Source organism: Hordeum vulgare, chromosome 4H, assembly GCF_904849725.1.
Source record: "Hordeum vulgare subsp. vulgare chromosome 4H, MorexV3_pseudomolecules_assembly, whole genome shotgun sequence".
Classification (NCBI taxonomy): domain Eukaryota; kingdom Viridiplantae; phylum Streptophyta; class Magnoliopsida; order Poales; family Poaceae; genus Hordeum; species Hordeum vulgare.
In genome coordinates this window covers 301293373-301306297 of record NC_058521.1, presented here as the reverse complement: position 1 = coordinate 301306297, position 12925 = coordinate 301293373, and positions in this window count along the sequence as shown.

The window sequence follows — 12925 nt, the reverse complement described above, 5'->3', positions numbered from 1 at the left end:
AGAAGTAAAAGAAGGAGGAGGAGGTGGAGGAGGAGAAGGAGAAGGAATAGGAGAAGAAGAAGAAAAGAAGAAGGAGAAGGAGAAGGAGGAAGAAGGAGGAAGAAGAAGGAGAAGGAGGAGCTCCTTCTCCTTCTTCTCCTCCTTCTTCTCCTTCTTCTTATCCTCCTCCCTCTCCTTCTTCTTCTACTTCTCCTCTTCTTCTTCTTCTTCCTTCCTTTCATTTTTCCTCTTTCTTCTCCTCTTGTCCCCTTCTTCGGGCTAAATTGGCTAAGAATGCCTTTTTTGTGCTAATTATGTCATTTCGAGGATAATTAGCTAAGTATAGGTCATTTTTTTTAAATAGGTCATTTTGGAGCTAACTAAGCTAATTATGTCATTTAGATGGATAATTAGCCAATTTAGGCTTTCTTGGATGAGTCTAAGCTACGTAGAAGATGAGAAAGAGAAGAAGAAGTAAAAGAAGGAGGAGGAGGAGGAGGAGGAGGAGGAGGAGTAGGAGAAGGAAGAGGAGAAGAAGAAGAAAAGAAGAAGGAGAAGGAGAAGGAGGAAGAAGCAGGAAGAAGAAGGAGAAGGAGGAGCTCCTTCTCCTTCTTCTCCTCCTTCTTATCCTTCTTCTTATCCTCCTCCCTCTCCTTCTTCTACTCCTCCTCTTCTTCTTCTTCCTTCCTTTAATTTTTCCTCTTTCTTCTCCTCTTGTCCCCTTCTTCGGGCTAAATTGGCTAAGAATGCCTTTTTGGAGCTAATTATGTCATTTCGAGGATAATTAGCCAAGTATAGGTCATTTTTTATTAAATAGGTCATTTTGGAGCTAACTAAACTAATTATGTCATTTAGATGGATAATTAGCCAATTTAGGCTTTCTTGGATGAGTCTAAGCTACGTAGAAGAAGAGAAAGAGAAGAAGAAGTAAAAGAAGGAGGAGGAGGAGGAGGAGGAGGAGGAGAAGGAGAAGGAAGAGGAAAAGAAGAAGAAAAGAAGAAGGAGAAGGAGAAGGAGGAAGAAGGAGGAAGAAGAAGGAGAAGGAGAAGGAGGAGCTCCTTCTCCTTCTTCTCCTCCTTCTTCTCCTTCTTCTTATCCTCCTCCCTCTCCTTCTTCTTCTTCTCCTCTTCTTCTTCTTCCTTCCTCTCATTTTTCCTCTTTCTTCTCCTCTTGTCCCCTTCTTCGGGCTAAATTGGCTAAGAATGCCTTTTTGGAGCTAATTATGTCATTTCGAGGATAATTAGCTAAGTATACGTCATTTTTTATTAAATAGGTCATTTTGGAGCTAACTAAGCTAATTATGTCATTTAGATGGATAATTAACCAATTTAGGCTTTCTTGGATGAGTCTAAGCTACGTAGAAGAAGAGAAAGAGAAGAAGAAGTAAAAGAAGGAGGAGGAGGAGGAGGAGGAGGAGAAGGGGAGGAGAAGAAGAAGAAAAGAAGAAGGACAGGAGAAGGAGGAAGAAGGAGGAAGAAGAAGGAGAAGGAGGAACTCCTTCTCCTTCTTCTCCTCCTTCTCCTTCTTCTTATCCTCCTCCCTCTCCTTCTTCTTCTTCTCCTCTTCTTCTTCCTTCCTTCCTTTCATTTTTCCTCTTTCTTCTCCTCTTGTCCCCTTCTTCGGGCTAAATTGGCTAAGAATGCCTTTTTGGAGCTAATTATGTCATTTCAAGGATAATTAGCTAAGTATAGATCATTGTTTATTAAATAGGTCATTTTGGAGCTAACTAAGCTAATTATTTCATCTAGCTATCTTTTATTGAAACACTAGAAATAACATACCTAAGTTAGGGTCAAGCACGGTGGCTCTCGCTTGTTTCACCTAGAGAAGGCTGCCCTGGAGAAGGCTCGACTGTAGAAGGGTCGTGCGATGCGTTTCGGGACATATTCTGCACCAAACATCGTTTGCAATGTGTAGTTAGCATGAGGACACTCTTAAGATCACTCCACTGAAATGAAACTCACCGTCCCCGCCACGTTAATGACTCGCATCGGCGGAGGTACTTGGCCGTTCTTCTCGCACATAGACTGTACATTTGGTTTCGACAAGTCAAACTTCTTATTTATTAATGAAACGGACATTCAAATGCAAGATTTGAAATAACATGAAGAAGAAACTTACCACGAAGAGCTCGTATATGGCCCTGGTAGACGCAGCATTCCGTGCCCTCTCCGCCTCCACCAATGCAGTCGTCCTCTCCTCCAGCTCCCTAATTTCCTTATCCTTCTCCGCCATAGCCGCCTGCATTGCCTCTCTCTCTTTCTGAATAGCAGCCTACAACACAACTCATTGTTAGCAATGTAATCATATTGGTTCCAACGCACAACATAATGTGGAAATATAGTTGAGTCCATTAAACTAACCTCGATGGCGAGCTCGACTGGCCGTGGACGACGTGTTATCTCCGGACAAGAGCTCGTTTGGCGTGCCTTTATCTGCCGGAGAGAGCTAGGACAACGTATAAGGCCGTCTCCAATGGCGATCGAGCCATGGGGCCTCCCGTTGCCAGCTATCCTCACCAGCTCTGGATCAATAGGCCCCTCGCTCGGGTTAAAGTCCTCCCCTTTCCTCGCCTTCCCGGGATCTCTGTACTTCACGATCTTGTCATGGGAGGAGATGTTGGTGAAGTTTTCTGGATGCTCGAGGTCAGACTCAGAGAATGCCTTGACCTTCTTGTACGAGGCAGTATGGGCCATCGCATACAGGTCGTACATCTGTGGCGCCTCCGTCTTATTGTGACGCGCCTAAAAGAGAGAGAGAGGAAAATTGTATTGGTAAAGTGCTCAAAATAGCATTAAGAATGAATTGCATGAGGCCTGAAGCAAACCACATACCCAGTTCTCGCCAAATTGGATTAAGTTGACGCTCCCTTGATGGTGTGGCACGCCAACCATTTTGCCACGCCTCTCCTTCGCATTGTTGTGGCTGGCCTCCCACGTTTCGGAGCACCACTGATCCACCAAAGCCTCCCAACAATCCATCTTATCCACACACCATCTCGGGGGCACCTAAGTTAATAAAGAGAAATTTGAGCGCGTAAGAACCAAATCAAGGAAACTAACTACAAAGCCTTAATAATATGTAATTACCTTCATGTAATGCTCCTTCTCCATCTTAGCATCACGGCACTTCGCCTTGTCAAGCCTAATACGCCGAGTGGCATAGTAGTCTCAAACAGCCTGCACCCGAGGCTCGTGCCGAAAGTTTTGAAGTAGGCGGCGACATTCGGTTTCGATAACCTTTGCCTCGTCCTCCTCGTATCCCTCCTCACACCTGTAGTAGGTCTGCAAATGAGACAACACCGATTAGTACAATAAATAGCTATGGTTGATTTACAATTGTGTGAAAGAGAAATTACCCAGAACTTTCGGATCACCATGTCCGCCCTCGTGTCACACAAAACACCGTCGATCTCCACCTCCGGCGGGGCCGGGGCACCCAAGTAGTGCTCCCAGGTCATTCCTACCTCTCGCTCCCGACCGGGCAACGTAACAAACCCTGGGAAGTTTTGACGGCAAAGAACACCAAGGACGCTGTTGGTCTTGCGGACACCCTTGGCAACAATCCAACCCCTACAGTATGAAAAATTAAAGCCAAAACATTAGATATTTGAGAAAACGCAAAGGCAAAAGGTTAAATAAGAGTAAATTAACTTACTTGTCCCCATTTGGCCTAATCGACCACCTCTGCTCGAGGGTCGCTGGCACGAGCGGGAGCCCCGAACTACCACGCTGGTAGACGGTAGCCCCCTCACCCAGCTCCTCGTCGCTACCAGCATGGCCACTTGCCTCAGGCCAGGTATCCCACTGGGTCTCTTGGGACGTACCCTCATCCCTGCTTTGCTCCGGAGTCGCCTGGAAGGAAGCCTCTGGGACATGAGTCTCGTGGGTCGAAGGCTCGTCGACCTGAGGCTCGTCGACCTGAGGCTCGTGAACCGGAGAGCGTGTAGCCTCCACCTCAAACGAATCCACCCTAGAAGTCCTGTGCTCAGGTGAATCAGCTTGGGGTGGTGGCGGAGACCGTGTAGCCCTACCTCTCCCGCGGCCACGTGTACCTTTAGTACAACATAAATACCAACATGAGTAATAAAATGTATATAAATACCAATATGCATACAACATGAGTACAACATAAATACCAACATGAATACAACGTGTACCTTCAGTGCCTCTCGGCTTCGCGGGGGGTCGACCTCCTCTCACGGGGGGCGCTCCTTGCAAAGTAGAGAGCAACACTCTCCGAAGAGGCGAGGCAGGAATGGAAGTACCCATCCCATCACCCGCCGACGAAGAAGCAGTCGCGGAGTGCTTTCGACCCTTTCCCACCATCTTTCAACACCTGTCATGACAAAGAGTAAATGAAATTAGTACAACATAAATACCAACAGGAGTAATAAAATGTATATAATTTAAGTGTATCATCGTCATAAATACCAACATGACTAATAAAAATTGAATACCTAACATGAACTCAAAATTTATATATAGTATAACAGTTGAATACCTGACATGAACTAATAACAATCGTCCTCGTCTATATATGCTTTGGGGTCAATAAATGCATCATGATCATCACTATCATCAATAAATGCATCATCATCATCACTATCACGAAGAACATCTGGAAGGCCACCATTATGTAATCGGTCAAGAAGTGACAGGTCATCCGCAGCAGTAACCTCTTCTTCTTCCAGCTCTTCCTGTTCGGGCTCAGGGGTTAAGACGGATTCACTGTCATGTGTTAACTGACGGCAAAGAGGTTCTTTGCCATCAGCCAGCAGACGGCAAAGGGATGGCTGACGGCAAAGAACTGGATTCCAGTAGTGATCCTCTCCCCCTTTCATTCTTAGATCTCGGGGCGAGATCTCTTGTTAGTGTAGGAGAGTTGTGACAGCCCGAGACCGACGCTCCACAAGATTCCCCTTTTATTATGTTTTCGTCGTGCTAATTATTTGTTTGTTGCATTCATCATGTCATCATGCCATTAAATTTTTCGGCAACTCAAATAAATTATTTGCATGAATCTTCGATCTATTTAAATTGAGGGATTCATGTGATGATTCTCTTTATAACATATCCTGTCAATATTTTAGGGAGATACTATAAAACATTCCATTATTTTGGAATCACCCATAACACACTTGCAAATTAACCCCATGCTTAAATTCCTTCTCTAACATTTTCTCTCTCACTTATCTTTCTTTCTATTTTTTTCTCTTTTTTGCTATTGGAAGTGGTGACAGAGAGTAGCCCAGCCGGCCACTTGGGCCTCCAGGCCGGCCCGTAGCCTAGCCGCCCGTGGCCAACCCTAGCGACAGGGAGAGCTAGCTCGATCCGTGTCTCCATCCTCCTAGTGCCGTCACCAGGGAACCCTTGCGTAGCACTCCCTAGCACGATCCCTCTTCCTTCCCTTAATCTCCTCTCCTTGCCCTGGCCAAGAGAGCCCCCCATCCACGAACCCCTCGACCTCGCCTCCTCCCGCTGAGCTCTGCTCCGCGCTGGAGCGCAGCGCCGCCACCGCGTCGCCCTCCATCATGCCTGCGCCCTGCTGCCGTGCCCTTAAGCCACCCTTGGCTGGAGCCGCCGCGGACCTCCGCGTGCCCTGCCCTGCCATGGTTGGCCTGAGTGCCCCGCGCGCCCCTTGTCTTCGCTCCGCCCGGCGAGCTCCACGTCGGAGAGTGTGTGCCGCTTTTGCTGCCTTGCTGCGACGAGCATGCCGCCCCACCTTTGCTTCTGCACCAAAGGACTTGTCCTCGAGCCCCTCAACATGGTCGCCGAGTCCCTTGCCGTGGCCTCATCCCCGAGTTGTCGCTGTTTGACCTTGCCTGCCGACTCATCCATGCCCACGCTGCTCCGATGTCTAGCCCCCGCGAGCCGTCCCCTCAGTGTCATTCTGCCTTGCTCTTAGATGCAGTTGCTTGCCCTGCTATCGTTGATCTTCTACAGGCGGAACGCGCTCCGCCCTGCTGCTCACGACGGCCCCCCTCGACCTTCAGATGTAGTGGTCGGTTGGTCATTTGGATCCGTCGCCGTGGAGTGTGTGTATCCCTTCAGATTCTTCAAGACCGACGCTTCGACATGAATACTACGGGAACAACTTCCTTCGACCTTCGAGGATCGTGGATTCGTCAAGTTCGTCACCAACCGTGTACGACTACGTCACCGAAGGCCCGTGTACCACTACTTAAATTACCGTTGCGGTAACCACTACTTCCACTACATCTGCGACGACCCATGATCATCTACACCGCAATGACTCGAACTGCTCCGAGATGCACACTTCAAAGGTATAAACATGGGAATGATTTCGTGAACCGAGTGCATGTGATGTATGAGATGAACCGTATGCTTGCGCCATATATGATTGCCCGTTGCACATTGTCCCTCTTTCGTCGTGCCCTCGAGACATGGGAACCCGGTAACCGGGATCACCCCATCCTTCTTTGGCATGACACGCACATGCTCAAAATTCATTGGCACCGGTATCTCACCGAGTTATCGGGATCGAAACGTTGCCATGGCATCGTTTCCGTTTTGCCACCATGGTTCCCTTTCCTTCGCCATGGCGATAGATGCTTCATACTCTTCTTGCCAATGTTTTCATAAAATTGCATGCATGTTGCATTCATGGCATACTATCATGTGTTGCACGTATCTTTAATCGTAGCTCCGGTCAATGTTCTTATGTTTTAACCGACTAGAATGACGTGTAGAATCACAGGCTTCACCCCTTTCCATGTTTAACAACATTTAATGTTGTCGTGTTAATAAACGGGAGTGAAATAAATAATTAAATGTGGAGTTTCATCAATATGCAACTTGTTGCATATTGAGCTTCACTTAATGTGTAGTGGTTGCATGATGTGAATTATCATGCCATGCCTTGCATATTTGAAAATGGACATGCATCATATTAGGGTGTGCATCATATCGTGCATGTGCCGAGGTGAATATTATGTGTTGATTATTGTTTTAGGTTTGCTTCGTCTCGATAGAGTTCCGCAAGCGTGTCGGAATGTGAGGACATGTTCGACTACGTCGATTCGTCTGCTTCACGTAGTCGTTCTTCTTCCAAGCGGATCTCAGGCAAGATGATCATTTCCCTAGATACCATTACTATCATTGCCATGCTAGTTGTATCGTTTCTATCGTTATGTCTCGTTGCCTACCACCTGTTAAATAGCAGCGTCCCAACATTGCCATGAAAACCTTCAACCTTTCTACAACCTAGCAAACCACTGATTGGCTATGTTACCCCTTGCTTAACCATGTGTTAGCATTGCTAGTTGCAGGTGCAGTTGCTTCCATGTGATAACATGGGTTCCTTGTTATATCACCATATTAATGCTATTGAAATTAATGCACCTATATACTTGGTAAAAGGTGGAAGGCTCGGCCTTTCTAGCCTTTTGTTTTGTTCCACCTTTGTCGCCTTAGTTTCGGCTACCGGTGTTATATTCCACAATTGAGTGCTCCTAACACGATCGGGGTTGTTATGGGGACCCCCCTTGATAATTCGTCTTAGTTAAAGCTTGTCTGGCAAGGACAAACTTTGGTACTACATTTTCCTAATAACTAATGAATAGCATAGGGACCCGCCGATGCCCGCGTAAAATTAATCAACCCCCGGGCCAGTGCTCCTCATGGGTGTTGGTCCAACGTGTCAACCGCCAGTGGCTACGAGGGGCAACTCTGTGATTGGCCTACTGGAGGTTTGGACAATCCGTCATGTCCTCATAACGAGATACGCGGCTCCTATCGGGATCATCGACACGTTGGGTGGCCTTGCTGGACTCGTTTTACCTTTGACGAAATGTGTTGTGCATCGGAATTCCGGTGAAACTTTCCACTAAGGAGTCCGACGAGATCGCGAGTTTCGTGATTGAGGATTTCTGTGGGCCTTGTGGTAATTTGTGATAGACTAGTTGGCGCACCCCTGCAGGGGTAAATCTTTCGGAAAGTCATGCCCGTGGTTATGTGGCAATGTGGAAACTTTGTTTAACATCTGGTTCTAGACGACCTGAAGTAAATTTAATTAAAACTTGCCAACTGAGTGTGTAATCGTGACTGTCTCTTTTTCGTGAACTCCTTCTCCGATCGAGGACAAGGTGGGCTTATGTCTGACGTAATGTGACAGCTCGATGCCGGCGTTCCAGAATATTCCCCTTTATTTCCTTTGCGTTGTGTGATTATTTTCTTTTGTCGCATCATCATCGCATCATGCGCATCATCAGCATTGCACTGGCGTTCCGTTGCCGCCAGTTTTCAAACTTGCATCCGTTGTTAGTTGCCGGTTCACATCGTTGTCCGTTCTGAGCCCGACCGCACACGCACGCGCCCGTCGTCAAAACCCTGTTTTAAAAGTGTGTTGAAAACTTTCTCTGATCGAGGTGGAACTTGGCATGCGGTCGTGATTAGTTATAGCTAGGCCGCTTGTCGAATTTCGTCGCGATCGGAGTCCGTCTGGTACCCGAACGGTCGACCATAGCAGCACCGTATTCGGTCTATCGTCGGACGTTTGTCGGTGTTTTAAAATGCGTTGCCGCGACGCCCGTTCTCCCTCTCGTCTCCGGATATCCCCTCTACACGGCCCCGTAACCGTTCCGCGTTCGGAATTATCCGAATCCGACCGCACGGTTGGATCCGGAACGGAATTCCGGTTAACCTAGCCCCCATTTGTCTATAAATAGACCCCTCCTATTATTTTGGGACAACCAACCCCCTGCCTCATTTTCTCTGCCCCACCTAGACCTAACCCTACCCAGATCCGCAGCCTCCCACCCACCAGCCGTCGCGGGCCCGCCGATCCCAGATCGGGCCAGGGCAATGCCCATCCGCCACCGCCGCAGTGCCCGAGCTCCTTCCCCAGAGCCCCCGCCTTCGTCGCGCCGCTCGCGGCGCCGCCTCCTACAAGCCGCCGGCCGCAGGCCGCCGCAGTTTGTCGCGCCAGGAGCCAGCAGCCGCCGGACCCGTTCCCTAGCCGCGCTGGCCTTGCAACCGCCGCCATGTCTCGTCGCCGATCTGCTCGCCCGGTCGCCGCCTCGAGCCGCCACCACCGGGAACGGAGCCCTGGTGGACGGATCCGTCCCACGCTGCCGTTCCCCGTCGGTTCCCCTCACAGCCGAGCCTGGAGCTCCTCCGATGGCTCTCTGTCGCGCCACCATGGTTTGTGCGAGGAGGACGACCGCCCGACCAGGCGCAGCGCTCGCCTCCCCCTCGCGTGGGCTGCTCCGCGCCAGCTACCTCGGCCCCGAGCCGGCCCAGCTAGCAGCTCCTCCAGGCCGAGGCAGCAGCAGCATCCCCATAGGCCCAGCTCGCCAGCTACTGTGGCCCACCTCGCCTCCTCTCGTGGGCCTTGGCCACTAGGTGAGCAGCTCCTCTCTCTTGCTATCTAGCGCCCCGTGCACCATGTTGCTTTCTTGTGTCCCTTTCGGCCCGATAGCGTTAGACCCGGTAGTCATTTTTTTATTTCTTTTTAGGTTATATTCGGAATTTAATTAAATTCCAGTTAATAAACCATATAATAGATCGACCGTATCTTTTATTCCGTGTGTTAGAACGAGGCATGTAGTATATGTATTTGGTGTAGTTTTGCGCGTAGAATCCGATTATAAAACTTGCATATTTGTTTGACATGGTTTGTCGTGCCAAATGCATAGATTAACGTGATGTTCCAACAGGATAGACGCACGTATTTATTTTTTGCACGTGCCCGGATTGCTCGAATGCCGTAGTAGAAATGTCCATGCTTTAGGAACCCCTTTGCCATGTATTTTAGAGCGGTCATTGGTATTTTTGCGTGTAGGGATTTGCCGCTAGTTTATTTTCCGTGTATAGGTTATTATCTCACATTTATGTGTGGCAATATTTTTGTGTTGCAACCCCACATGTTTTATATGTTTTCGGGGTAGAAAATCGGATTTTTCTATGCAATTAGTTTTATCTTTTGAGCAAATTAGTTCGCGTGATATTTTGCCATGTTGCCCTCTTGTCAATTTCATAGGATTTATTCCGTGCTTCGTTTGTAGGAGTTGTCAACTAGGGAGTTGTTCTTTGATGTTTAGTCTAGCCCCTGGTATTTTTGGTTACAATAGAAATGCATGTTTAGGTGTGGTTCGCTTGCTCTCAAGTTGCTAGAAATAGTGTTGATTTGGAGGTGCTGAAATATTTCGAAGTCTCAATCTGTTATATTTTGTTGCTGTTTTGTTTTGCTTCTATCTTGTGATCCGTAGCTCTTATGAGGTTGGTCCAATGGAGTTACTTGTAGACTTTGTGTTTCTCTCGCATGTTGTGAATTTTCATGTCATTTGGAGACCTGTAGCTTATGGTTTTGCTGCTGCCAATATGCCTTCAGACCGAAAACTGCACTTTCATGAAGTGTTATTTTCACTAAGTCTGAAATTGTGTGTGAGAAGCCATTTTGTGACTTCTTTTCCTAGTGATCCATGATGCCATGCTAGTTTTAGTTAGTTGTTTGTTGTAGTGCTTCTTTCCCTCTATCGTGTCATGCCTTGGTTAATTATATTTGAGTTGTGTAGCTCGTGGTTGTAGGGTGTAGAAATGCTATGTGGCTGATTTTGGCACATTGTAGTGATATCTTGTTTTGCTCGTAGTTGTTGAACCATAGCTCCGATTTGATCGTGTCCTATATGAAACTTGCATAGAATCTCGTGTAGTTTCATTTCTCTTGCTGGTTCTATGTTTTGAAGTGCTCGTGACCGTCGTTGAACACATATTGCATTCATGCCATCAAATCTTGCGGTGTCCGTATCTTTTGATCCGTAGCTCCATTGGAGATGTTCTCTATGTGTAAATTGCTTGTAACAACGCGAACCTATTTGTTTTACTGTTTAACAACTAATTAAATGTGTTAGTTCAGATCTGGACAGAATTATAAATTAACATGGCAGGTCGTTTCGGAGGTGCTATATGACATTTTCGACCTCATTTAAAATGCCTAGATAGATAGTTCAATTACGCTTCACCTCTTGCCTTGTTTAACCACATTTAATAATGCCGTGTATCTAATCGGGATAGAACTAAATAAATAAACGTGGAGTTTCGTCAATATGCAACTCGTTGCATATTGAACTTCACTTAATGTGTAGTGTTGAGTGATGTGAATTATCATGCCGTGTCTTGCATGTGTTCAGCTGCTCATGCATCATATGTGTTATGCATCGTGTGGTGAATATCGTGTGTTGATTAGTGTTTCCGGTTTCCTCCGTCTCGATAGAGTTCCGCAAGCGTGTCAAAAAGTGAGGACCCGTTCGACTACGTCGGTTCGTCTGCTTCACGGAGGCATTCTTCTTCCAAGCGGGGTCTCAGGCAAGATGACCATTTCCCCAGATACCATTACTACCATTGCCATGCTAGTTTTATTGCTTCTATCGTTTATGTCTCGTTGCCTACCACATGTTAAATATCAGCCTCTCAACAATGCCATGAAAACCTTCAACCTGCTCAACCTAGCAAACCACTGATTGGCTATGTTACCGCTTGCTTAACCATGTGTTAGCGTTGATAGTTGCAGGTGTAGTTGCTTCCATGTGTTAACAAGGGTTCCTTGTTATATCACCATATTAAATGCTATTTAATTTAATGCACCTATATACTTGGTAAAAGGTGGAAGGCTCGGCCTTTCTAGCCTGGTGTTTTGTTCCACCTTTGCCCCCTTAGTTTCGGCTACCGGTGTTATGTTCCATAATTGAGCGCTCCTAACACGATCGGGGTGGTTATGGGGACCCCCTTGATAATTCGTTTTTGATTAAAGCTGGTCTGGCAAGGCCCAATATTGGTACTACATTTGCCCAACATAATAACTTTGTTAATACTGAAATGCATAGGGAGTTAGCGCTACCCGATGGTGCTGGTCCAAAACAGAGCACCGTGCGGGGCCGACCCGGGGCAACTCGGGTGATGTCTATCAAGCCACCGTACGCTTCGCTTATCCATCATGTCCTGAGAACGAGATACGCGGCTCCTATCGGGATCATCCACACGTCGGGCTGCCTTGCTGGATTAGTTTTACCTTTGACGAGATATCTTGTGCATCGGGATTCCGGTGATGCTTTGGGTAATCTCAGAGTGGAGGTTTTCCACTAAGGAGTCTGATGAGATCGCGAGCTTCGTGATCGAGGATTTCTATGCGGCTTGTGATAATTTGTGATGGACTAGTTGGATCACCCCTGCAGGGTTAAATCTTTCGGAAAGTCGTGCCCGCGGTTATGTGGCGACGTGGAAACTTTGTTTAACACTAGTTCTAGATAACTTGAACTTAACTTAATTAAAATATGCAAACTGAGTGCGTAACCGTGACTGTCTCTTTCGTGAGTTCCTTCTCCGATCGAGGACATGGTGGGGTTATGTCTGACGTAGGTAGGTGTTCAGGATCATTCATTTGATCATCAGTAGTCACGTCCGCTATGCGTAGATCTTTGCCCCTCTTATTTCTTGTACTCGTAAGTTTAACCACCAAATATATGCTTAGCCGCTGCTGCAGCCTCACCACTTAACCTTACCCCACCCATTAAGCTTTGCTAGTCTTGATACCTTTGGAAATGAGATTTTTGAGTCCCCCCTGGCTCACAGATTACTACAACACCAGTTGCAGGTACCGGTAAAGGTTACTTGACGCGAGCGCGTTGATTGTTCATTTGGAGTTGCTTCTTCTTCTTCTTCTTAATCATCGATCTAGGATAGGTTCCAAGCCGACAGCCTGGGATAGCAAGGATGGACGTCGTTCTTCTTTTCTCGTTTGTTTTCGTCCGTAGTCGGACCGTGCTCTTCTTCATGATGATTATGTATTGTACTGCTGTGACTCTGATGTAGCTTATGGCAAGTGTAAGCCAATTCTATATATATATCTTTTTTTTCAGTACATGTGCTTGTAATGATATCCATTCTTGCGACACGACGAGATGCGCTTCTATCCCTGATGAGGCCCT